Source organism: Neofelis nebulosa, chromosome 1, assembly GCF_028018385.1.
Source record: "Neofelis nebulosa isolate mNeoNeb1 chromosome 1, mNeoNeb1.pri, whole genome shotgun sequence".
Lineage (NCBI taxonomy): Eukaryota > Metazoa > Chordata > Mammalia > Carnivora > Felidae > Neofelis > Neofelis nebulosa.
The window spans coordinates 61184864-61197075 of NC_080782.1; the positions used below are offsets into that span (position 1 = coordinate 61184864).

The 12212-nt window shown below is 48.3% G+C and overlaps 1 protein-coding gene across 2 annotated transcripts in view; it reads left to right on the forward strand.

Moving 5' to 3' along the window:
- Positions 1 to 12212, forward strand: part of KCNIP1 (potassium voltage-gated channel interacting protein 1) — a 345009-nt gene that overhangs the window by 59560 nt on the left and 273237 nt on the right. The window lies entirely within an intron of this gene.

Genomic DNA, 12212 nt, shown 5'->3' on the forward strand with positions numbered 1-12212 from the left:
TGGGTGTGCTTCTCTCCTGGAAAACCATCTCCAACGAAAAACTGCATCCAGAACAACCCACCTCAGGAGTAGCTCCCCCAAAAGAATTTGAAGGGGGAGTGTCATTTCTGAGTTGGCCCCCAGGGCAGATAGGCAGCCACGGAGCAAATTCAAATCAACACGCTATCAGGGACCCTCAGCCATGGTTCATTTCTGTTTCCCAGTCACATAAGGATTTCGCAGAAAATGATACTGTTTTTCAGGATGTGTTTAAAACCATCCTTCAAAAAGGCAGACTTCCTTTTTTTCACTTTCACACCTAATTTCACTGTATGATTGTATAAAGGGCTTCTCCCTAGAAATGACATAGCTCTCTTTTAATCCACGGTAAAAACCTGGTTTCCCCCAAGTTGTCTCTTTCTCACTCAAATGGGGTGTGGTTGCTCAAGGATTCCAGTTAATCAAGGTTTTTTCCAACGTGAATAATTGACTAAGAACCTATGAGGAGAGCTGACGTGATTCTCGCCTTCTGAAGTACCCCACAGTGGAGGGGGAGCCTTAACCGTGACTTTGTGTGAAGAAAATTATGTCACTGCATCACTCAAGAGAGGAGTACTTGGCACCAAGATGGCTTGGCAGGCAGATTAAGAAGCAGGTGGGACATTCACTGACTGGGCATTGACAGGGTCATCAGCACCTTGCTATCCTTGGGACAGTGCTGGGTTTCGTACAGACACAGACATGACATTCACCTTTAAGGAGACTATTAATCTTCCCAGGGGAGACATACCAAAACAAAAAGCAAACAAACATCATAGAAAAACAATAACAAGAAAAGACAGCATCAGGTTAGTATGCAAGGACTTAAACTGTCCTTCAATCGCAGCACGGGGCAGGCTGTAAACTGGATGTAAAGCAAGCATTTGAGCATTTGAAGAGAATGAGAAGGGAACTTGGTTCTGGTCTCAGCCCTGACACTCCCTGGCCATGTGGCCATATCTCAGCCGCACAACCTCTCTGATCCTCAGTTTTATCATCTCATACTAAGCCATAGACAATCTGGAAAATTTATACTTACAGGGTGGGGAGCCAAGGAGAAAGGAAAGATAGACACCTAGGAATTTCAATGAGTGGCTGAGGAAGAGGTTCCCAGCATTGGGAGGGCATGAGCCCAGGTGCCGAAAGAGGAAGGACTGCAGGAAGGAAGGATATCAGCTGGCTCACCTAGAGAAAAGTGATGGGCTGGGATGTCCTCATTCTCTATTCCAGGGATAGTTAGCGATTATCCTACTCAGGGGCAGGAAGCTGGCTTAAATTATTAAAGAGTGTAGACTTAAAAGGATCTTTGAACTAATCCAGAATAACAAATCTCAAAGGCTATTTTACAGAATGCTGGTACCTCATGATGGTTAAATAGGTATTTAACAAAAGACACCTCTTTGCCACAGGACTTCTCAGAACCTCTAACATTCTATGATCTTCCCAGGGGGCAGACAGTATACAGTATTTCCCAGACTTATTTAACTATGGAATTTTTTTTTTAAGGGCCATCACTTGAGAAGTGATTCAGGGAACAAACTTTGAGAAACACTGCTCTAGCCCAATTCTGCCTTTTCATACATAAGGAAACTGAGGCCCAGAAAAGGCAGGAGGGGAGTCTAAGATTCACAGAGACAGTGGCAGAGACAAGACTGGAATTTCAGTTTTTTTACCCCAATACCAAGTAAATTCTTTCCCCTTTTTTTCTATTACCAATAAAACACACTATTTGACACATGCAAAAGATCTACAGAGTTATCCATGTTGCCACCACCCTCTTAAGAAATAAAACATTGCCAAGGCACCCAGGGAGCTCAGTCGATTAAGGGTCCAACTCCTCATACTGGCTCAGGTCATGATCTCACGGTTCATGAGACAGAGCCCCACGTCGGGCTCCTCGCGGAGCATGGAGCCTCTTGGGACTATCTCACCCTCTGCCCCTCCCCTGCTTGCACTTGCTCTCTCTCTCTCTCAAAATAAATAAATAAAAACTTTAAAAAAAATAAATAAGAGCCTGGGTGACTCAGTTGGTTAAGCATCCGACTTTGGCTCAGGTCATGATCTCACGGTTCATGAGTTCGAGTCCCACGTCGGGCTCTGTGCTGACAGCTCAGAGCCTGGAGCTGCTTCTGATTCTGTGTCTCCCTCTCTCTCTGCCTCTCCCCCGCTCACACTGTCTCTCCTTCTTTCTCAAAAATAAACATTAAAAAAATTAAAATAAATAAAATTAAAAAGTAAATAAAGCATTGCCAAGTCAGTAAAAACCCCTGTGTAACCACCCCCCCACCAAGACTCTCCACAAGGGAACCCCTATCCTTAATTTGGTAACATAATTCATGAAAATCTTGGTGGAATTTCAAGTAAATCCCATCATCTTCACAGGCTCCTCTTAGCATTGTCCATGATTTATAAATTGTGATGGGTCTTAGAATTTAAAAACAAAAACAAAATATCTCACTCAGGCCACAATAACAAAGATAAAAAGCCCACCTAAAGGATCCTCAGATTACCTACCTACACCTCCCAGCGCATCCAAAATGTTATGAATCAGTGAACTTTTTTATTCTCAAATGGGCTCTTTGTATGCTTTATTAATTCTGCTAGATGTGGGGGTGCTTCTTCCTTCATTGTATGTGAGACTTTCGTGGCACGAATTCACTGCACCTCCCCTCCCATCCATAGGCCAGATGGGGAGCCGGGTGCTGTATAAATGTTTAATTGTGGCACAGTAAAAATATTTGCTTTCAGTAGCTGGAAGCTACCAAATGGAGGTAGGGCTGTCTACTACAGTTGCCAGACTTCATTCTAATGAGAACAGAAATAAAGGCTGATTAAATCAAATTCCCCATAGTGCAGAACCACTTAAATAAATGTTTCATATTGTTTGCATGATGCTTTTAAAATGTAACAGCTGCTTATGTAACCATTATGCTGGACATAAATCATTCATTGCCATCACCACCGTCAGAGCAGAGCCTGGCTCCTTTTCTTTTGCTGCTGACATTTTCATTACTGGGGGACTTTTTAGACAGACCATCTGGGCCCCCCTCCTCCCTACCCGCGTGCTGGGTAGCAGGAGTGTGAGTAAAAGGATGTGGACTGTGAGACAGGAGTGAAGCGGCCACTTACAGAGACCCTGTACTGGGTGTGTACCATTGGGCTGGCTTTCTCACGATTCATCCTCACCAAAAGAAGGCATTATTGTTCCTGTTTTATAGATGTGGACACTGAGTGAGGCCTATGGCAATGAAATAACCTGCTCAAGGTCTCACAGTAAGTAATAGGGCCTGTATTTGAACCCAGGTCTGCCCGGGCCTTGACACAGTGTGTCTGAGAACAAAGGGCACATCACCCCACCCACCAGACTCCACACACCTTATGCCTTTTGGCAATGATGAGATTGACAAAGGCCAGAGCAGGGCTCAAAGATCTAGGGACTCCTTTGAGCTGGGACTGGGGGGTTGGGAGCAGAACAGTTCTGATCTGAACGCCATTTCCTGAGCCAGCACCCGAGTCCAAGTTTCTGCCATCTCTCACCTGTTCACCATGCCAGCCTCCTGCCAGCCTCCCTGCCCTTGTTCTTCCCCACCTCAATCCATCATTCACCCATTTGCCTCAGTCATTTCCTTAAAATGTAAATCAGACCATGCCATTCTCCTATTTAGAAGCCTCCAACAGCTTCCCACCACTCTCAGAATAAATCCCAACCTCCCGCCATGACCCTCAAGGTCTTGAGTGAAATTACATATGCTGACATTTGCTTGTTCTTCCTTACCACTCTCCTGTGTCCAGACATCCTGGCTTCTTTCTGGTCCTCAGATGCACTAAGAGCAAGGATGCCTCAGGGCCTTTGGACATGCTAAAGTCTTTGCTCATGCTCCAGATCTTCCCATGGCTGACTCCAACCTATCCATCAAACGTCAGTTCAAAGTCACCTCCCCAAAAAGGCCCTCAGCTGCACCCTCCATTAAAAGCTGCCCTCCCCTGGGATCTCTTCATCACATAGCTCTGTGTCATTTACTTTGAAGGGCTTATTCTTTTCTCAGTTCTTGACTTGGTTATTATATTCTGGCTCACTAGAAAGTAGGCTCCACAAGAGGTGTCTGAGCTATTCACCTCTATTTCCCCAGCCCTAGGGTAATGTCTGAAACATAGAAGGTACCTGGTAAATATTAGTTGAATAAATGAATTAACTTGCAACATCCATTTCCCCTGCACCCACATGAGGGTAAACCTAGCCTGGCCCCCAGAAAGAGAGAATTTGAATCTGAAAACAATTTGTCACTTCCAGGCCCAAGCTTCCTGCACGTATCCCAGCCTTGTAGGTGATGTCAGTCATGGCGTAAGGGAGAGGGCTGGTGAAGGAAATCCAGGAGACCCTCTGGGGTTCCCTGTATCCACAGGAAGGAGGGCCAACCAGTGTCCCCATCTCTGCAAAGTTGAGTCTAAGGAGGAAATAGAAGGGGGGGCAGGTTGCTGGTTCTGGCCAGGCTTTAGACAGCCGGTGGTGACTGCCAGAGACTCAGCCACTGTCCCTGACTTGGCTCCAACCCCAGCCTCCCTCCTACAAGTGTCCCTTGCTCTGCAATGGAGGCCAGATAGCTAACCCCAGACCTCTTGAAGCCCAGACCCTGGACACCAGTCACACATGCCTGAGTGAGATTTGGAAGGCAGAAGCCATCTTCCCGCTCCTGGGGCAGCTCTCTGCTGGCAGGCCAAGTGGGGGGACAGGTTGTCTGTGGCCCTGTTCCACGATCCGTCCTACAGCTTCCTGGCAACTAGAGGAAGTTGCTGTGCCGGCACAGTAGAGGCAGCTTCCTGTTTCCCGAACTGCAGCCCCAGCAGCGTGCCCTGAGCTCAACAATGCCAGCAACCACCCCAGAGGCAGTGCTCCAGGGTCACCTCTGGAGGCTACTTCTCTGGCCCTTCCAGTGACTTCTTAGGCACCCCCATTTCCCTCAGTAAGTCCCTTCCTCATTACAGCATCCAGGTGGTCCCTCTTTTTTGCACTGACTCTGATGCAGAGCCCTTCCAGGGAAGGGACCATTCTTGTCCACCTCTGGTCTCTGTATCCTCAGGGCCTGTCACACCTGGGGAGGTGCTCGTTTAGGTGTTTGTGATTGAAAGGGCTTTACAGACACGCATGGACACATACACACCCTATTTCAACATTATCAGGCCCATTAGCTCAATGAAGCAGCTGTTAATAATAACGCACATGTTGATAACCTGTTACTAGCCCACATGTCCTATGTGTTTCATTTCCCAGCTCAATTTGGAAGCCTGGTCTTCTCTTGCTGTGCCTCCTGCTAGGTGCCAACACAAAGACACTGTACAGGGTATGAGACTCTGAGCCAGGCCTGCATCCTTCATGGCCACTCTTCTCCAGTGTGGCCAAGAATACTCTAGCTACAGCCACTTCATTTCATCCTGCCTTTGCGGGCGTTCTTATTTCCCGTTCAGGGAAAGGCACAGAGAGGGGAAGTGACTTCCCAGGCTCACACAGTCAGTGAATAGTATGACCCGGCCCCGACCAGCACAGCTTAGCACGAGGGCCATGGAAAGGACCTCCTCCCCAGGAGCCTTTGCACCCAAGCCCCCGAGTCCCCAGCCAGTGCAGGCAGGGATGTGAGCCACACCCCGTGTGCCAGCCTATGGAAGGCACCAGGGCTATTCTCAGACCACAGGGGTCTGACACTTTCATCTTGCTCCTGAGAGTCGGCTCCCCACCCCTCTCCTCCCTCCCAAGGGACAGTGTGCAGGCCAGGCTGCCAAGACCCAGGGACACCTCTTCCGCTCACACTCCCTACAGCATCTGGGTCCGATCCCCAACCCCAGAGTCAGCGAGCTTCCCATAGCCTCCTAGATGAGAGGGTTAGCCTCAAAGGTAGCATTTTCAGTGCATGATAGAAATAAAACAGTTTTGCTAGATTTACAAGTGCAGTTCCCTATTTCCTTCTTCCCTCTCCGACTCGGTGAACTCTTCTTAGTGCTTCAAAGCCATGCTCAAGTTTCCCCTCCCCCCTGTTCCTCCCATGCCCGCCTTCTGGTGTGAATGTGTCCTAGAGAGAACCTCTGTTTTCCTTAGCAAAGAAGTTGAGGAAAACTAACTCGTTCCACATAAGAAAAAAGGATGGAAAGGGGATTGAGAGATGGGAGGAGGCTGGGGAAAATGATGTGGCAAGCACCTGAACTTGACAGAAAGGGCAGAAAGGGTGAAGGGGGTTTTCCAAAAGGCAGAATGTCGGACATAATGCCTCCTGCAGTCTCCCCACAACTTAAGTCAAAGTCTACACTGCTTACCAGTGTTTTGGGAGCTGGACCTGTGTTTAATTTTATCTTGTTTTTTTATTATGGCAATATTTCTGACTGAATTTAGCAGCAAGAGACATATCTGACTTCGAAATAGCTTAAACCCTGCTATTTATTGCCTTACAGATCAACAGTCAGGGTGTAGACAATTTTAGGGTCGTGATTCAGCCAAGCCTTGGAGTGGCTTCTGTGACTCTCTGCTGTCCTGTCAGTAGGTCACAGGCACCACAGTCTTGTATGACCTACCCCATCCAGTGTCAGACAGGAAGAAAGGTGTGTATGTCTTTCACTTCCGGCCTTTATGTGGGAAGAAAATATTCCTCTGCCTAATGCCCCCTAGATCCGACTTTGACCCAATGCCCCTGCTCCTCTGCTGGGAGTGTGGCAAAGGATCTGGGGTTTACCAGTTCTGTCGTGAGAGCTGTACCCTGCCACCGAGGGGGCAGAGGTGGCAGTTGAGTTAGCAAGCTGCAGCAGAGGGGCCCAAGGGGGCTCGGGCACCCCTGCTCAGCCGGCAGGGGTGGGGGGAGTGAGCTTGGAGAGGCCTTCTCTACTGTGCCCCAGCTACAAATGTCCTTCTCGCAGCCACTCAGTTTCCAAGTCTCAAGATGAAAACGAACCGCAGGAGGCCTCCCCTCCGCTTGGATTCCTCCACTGACGGGGAACTTGTTACTTCTGGGCACCACCCTTTCCTATCACATGACAGCTTGATGTGTCAGGTGGTTCCTTCCATGAGCCCAAGGTGACTTTCCAGGAATTTTCCTTTGCCCTGGTCCCACCACATGCATCTTCCTTCAGCGCCCATGTCCAATCAGCCGCCAGAGGGGACATCTTACACCACAGAGCTAGACTAGATAAATCGTTCTCCTTGCTAAAACCCCTCCTTGAGTCCCCAGTGTCTAGGGAATAAAATCTAGCTTCATGGCATGGCATGAGACTTGTCACACTTGTCACCAACTCCAGCTTGGTGTCTCTTTCTTATTATTATCCCTCCAACACATATATTCTTATACCCCAGGGTAATAGCACACTGCAGTGTGTGTTACTCCCCCCAGTACTCCCATGCTTCTGTGAAAGGTGTTCTATTTGCCTGGCATTTCCTTCTACCTTCTCCAGTTAGCAAACTCCTACACACATTTCAAAGCCCATCATTCATACCCCCAACCCTGCTTAGGCAACTATTCCACCCGAAGGAGATCACATTGTTGTTTTCTTGACTCTATCATACCCTGTATGGTTAATGCAGAACTTAGTATTTTTTGGTACTTGGTGACTTTCCTAAATACTCATTTCTACCTAAGGACTGGGAAGTCCTCTCAGGAACCTTTGTAGCCCTGTGCTCAAAGAAAGCACTCAGTAAATGCTTGCCTAAACCGGAGGCTCACCTTGGGGCCCCTGGCCCCCTGTTCGGAACCAGGGAAGGATGGAAATGGAAAAGAATTGCCATGGGGACTGTGTGAGACGGCGTGCACTTTGCTGGTTCATAAGAAGTGACCCAGAAGTGGTAGCCGCGGCTGTCACTATTTGCCCCTGCAGGTGTTATTATTGGATCTCCGTTCTTTAACTGACATCTTCACTAGCTCCAAAAGGAATAAGAGCAACTGCTTCCCAGATCCCAAAATTTGCTCACTGTCTCCCTCACACAGCTGGACACCCCAAGCAGGCTCCCCTGCCACCCTGTCCCTCCCGGCCCCTCTGCTCCTGCAGGGAAGATTCACCCATCTCCTTCCATCAATAGATGCTGGCAGAGCAGCCTCAGCCTCTTGACTCTGAGTTAGAGAAACGGATTCTAATTAAGGGACCTGCCGAAAGTGCCTCATTTTACAGACAATTGGGCTGTGAATTGACTCGAGCGCTAAAGTTTACAGGCTCCACAGAAACCAGTCGGCCCGACTGGTGGCCTTCCCAGGCTGACCTGCTGCCTGTCACAGTGCAGGCTTCTCCTCCACGGACTGGACAGCTGTCTGTGGAGGGCATGAGGGGTGTTCCGGAGTCATGCTCCCTGTGTCCAGCAGTGGAAGGAATGTCCATCCATTTGTCTGTCATTTGTTCTTGAAACCAAGTATGGGACCCTGGGCTGGGGGTGGCGTCTCCTGTCTCATGATTTGCACTCCCCCCTCTCTAGCTTCATGCAAGAATCTGGGAGAGTTTAGATTATATATATATATATATATATATATATATATATATATCTCCAAGCCCCCAGGGTCCTACAAATCCAAGGCTCTGCTATTTGGGGTCTGTGGGGCACCAAGTCTCTGCTGAAACTGGGCTTTCCAGACTGGTACATAGGGAGCCAGGCACACCACTGGATTCCTCGGGGTGCTCCAGAGAAAAAGAGCCAATAGGATCCGTGTAGATGTACATAAGAGGACATTCATTATAGGAACTGGCTTACATGCTTGTGAAGGTCAAGGCATCCCACAGTCTGCCATCTGCAGCCTGGACAACCGGGAAACCCAGGCTGTCTCTGAAAGTCTGAGAATCAGGGGCTAGTGGTATTAGTCTCAGTTGGAGTCTGAAGGCCCATGAACCAGGGGCGCCCGATGTGAGGTCAGAGGAGGGCAGAAGAAGATGGACATCCTGGTCCAAGCAAAGAGAGGAAATCCGCCAGTCCTCTGGCTTTTGTTCAATTCAGGACATCAGGGGATTGGATGATACCCACTTGCACTGGCAAATTACTCAGTCTAAACTCTTCTGGGAACACCCTCACACACACACACACACACACACACACACACACAGAAATAATGTTTATCAGCAATCTAGGCCTCCCTTAGCCCAGACAAGCTGGCACATGGAATTAACCATCACTCCCACCAAGGCTCTACCACCCACGCACATTCTCAGCCTCTTTCTGGATTTAAGGAGATGAGGCTCTCTTTTTTCCATCTTTCTCCCCAAGCTTCCTCCTGGTCCCGTCCTTGCCTGGCTCGAGGACATCCCACCCTCTCTCCTCAAAGTCTGTTCAAGAGTAGATCCCATCATATAGTTGAGTTTGGGTTAGACATGGTGTTATGTCTCTTTTTTTTTTTTTTTCCAAATTGAGCCATTTTCTAAAAGCCGAGATTTCCATATAGAAATGTAGGCTGCTGGTTTCTCTTTAAAAGTAGGGCAATCTGGCAGGCCTGGGCTTGTGCAGAAACAATTAGATGATGCTAAAGAGCAGAGTCTTTCCATGAGGCCTGAGATCCCAGCAGGTAAGGGACCACTCCTCCCACCACCACCCCCCCCCCCCAATTCAAACTCTCCCGGAACTCATTTATATCAACCCTCATCCCTAGGTTTTAACTAGAAATAAGAGGACAGGCTTTATTGAAACAGCAAAAGTTCTTAAATGAGATAATATGTATACAGCATTTGGGGCGAGGCCTGGCACCTAACTGGGCCTTAGTTACATATTTTTTGAGTGAGTATTCTGATTATTAAAAGGACAGACCAGCTGGGCACACAGAATAAGAATACTAGCTCAGAGCTGGCACTTGAGGGCTCAGATTCCATAGCTTAGGGGCTATGATATGAGGTCACACTAACAGGGAAGTTCAGATGACCTGAGGATCGCCTCACAGCCTAAATCCACAGAGACTAATGCCAGGTCCATGAGTGACATTGCTAATTACGAAATTAGAAGACAGCAGTGAGTTAGTCCAAAGGCCCCCTGGGTGACAGGCAGTGAATCACCACTCACAGGGACCACCTAGAAGATCACCAAACTCTTTACCTGCAGTCTGTTATTAGATCCTCACAAGAGCTCTGTGAGGTAGGAACTTATCTCCCCACTTTACAGATGAGAAAACTGTCTAGTGAAAGAGACAGACATTGAAATGGCCACACAAATAAATGTAAATGGGATAAATTCTCTCTGAGGGAAAGGAATATACAGTGGTATGAAAGAAGGACAATGGGCCTGGTCTAGGTGGTCAGGGAACGTTTCTTTAAAGCGGTGACATCTGAGCTGAGATCTGAATGATAAGTAAATATTAAATGGGAATATTCTCAGTGGCTCTCAATCCCAGCTGCACCATATGAACCCCTTGGGAAGCCATGATCCTGTATTGTCCAGTCCAATTAAATCAGTAGGACCTGGGTACCAGTGTCTTTAAAAGCTTCATGGATGAACCACTGAAATGGAACAAAAAGTAAGTCCGAAGCTAATGCACTCGCAGACAATAAACATTCATAGCTATCCTGTTAAACATAGTAGATGTTCAATAATTATAAGCAGCTGGGATGTTCAACATCTCCATCATCATCACTACCTCTGCCTCCCCAGATGGCTTGGTGGCTTAAGCCCAATTTCAAAGGAAGGAAAGAAACCCACCTCTGTTGAGGGCTTACTGAGTGTCACATTACTTGTCCCATTTAACATTTACCAAAACCCTCAGAGAAAGGAATGTTATTATTAGTATGATTTCACAGATAAGGACACTGAGGCTCAGAGCAGGGTACAATTTGCCAGAGTCCGCCAGCTCACCAGGGACAGTCCTGGGATCCTGTCCCAGGCCCACCTGGCTGAGAGACTGAATTCCTTCCCCTGACTTCTGTATCTCCATCCATCCAGAGGTGCCTCCTGCTTGCCTCAGCACCATTTCCCGGCCCGGATGCCACTGCTTTGGGCTGGCCACAGAGGGAGGTCTGTGGATTATGCCCGCCTTCAGCAGCACAGTGTCATGGCTAGAAAGCAAGGGCGGAGGAACCAAATCCTGGGTTCAAATCCTGCTCTGCTGTTTAATGGCTGTGGGATCTCAAACTGTTGGTGAGATTTCTTTGAATCTCAGTTTTTGTCTTCTACAGTACAGGGATAGTATCAGTACCTCCCTCCTAAGTTTGTTGTGACAACTCTGTATACATATACTTACTACGTATTCATTATATTTAGAAAAGTGACTGGGGGCACTGGGTGGCTCAGTCGGTTGGGCATCCGACTTCAGCTCAGGTCGTGATCTCACCATCCATGAGTTCAAGCCCTGGTTGTGTTCTCTGCTGACAGCTCAGAGCCTGGAGCTTGCTTCAGATTCTGTGTCTCCCTCTCTCTCTGCACCTCCCCACTCTCACTCTGACTCTCTCTCTCTCAAAAATAAATAAAATAAAATAAAATAAAATACATAAAAAGAAAAGCCACTGGAATATAGTCAGTGTTCAGTTAATGTCAGACACTGTTCATATTATTCCAGGAGCTGGAGTGAGAGGCACCCTGAGACTCTTACTTTCCAACAACCCCCAAATCAGGGGGCATCCTATCAAGCCCCTCCTTGGAAGCCAGAATGGACAATTTTAGGAGAGCCAGGAATTCTGGCTCAGGCAGGATGGGCAGTATGGAAGCTCCAGCAGGAAACTGCTACTTTGGCCGATCCCTGTGAACCAGAAGAACAGCACCAGGGACCTGGGTTGACCGAGAGGGTAATGTGACTGTCATACCTTCTCCAAGAACAGAATAGAAGGGAGTGCGTGGCTCCAGCCAGCTGCCAACACATGGTCTTGGATGACGCTGATGTGAGACTGTCTGAGCTGAAGTGAAAGTGGCCAGAGTCAGGTCTCAGACAATTTCCCCTGGTGACCTGGCCTGAGTCCCATAAAGTCCCAAGAGCTGGCCCCTGCCGTCTGTGACCAGTACCACCCATGACCAGCAGAGGGCGGCACAGGCCGCAGGCTGGCCTGCTCCCTCTCCCCAGCCCAGCTTTTTTCTAGCAAGGTTTTACTACCAAGCCCAGTCTCCTGGGTTCAGTGTCTCCCTCCTCTTTCCCAAAGGCTGGAGGCACCCTGCCTCTCTTCTCCCATTCACCCCAAGTAGGAGGTCTTCCGGCATCTCTTAGGCTGCTTAGAAGTTTCACTGCAAACAGGGAATAAGCCCTTACATTCTTGCTCCAGAGTCGAGCGTCCCG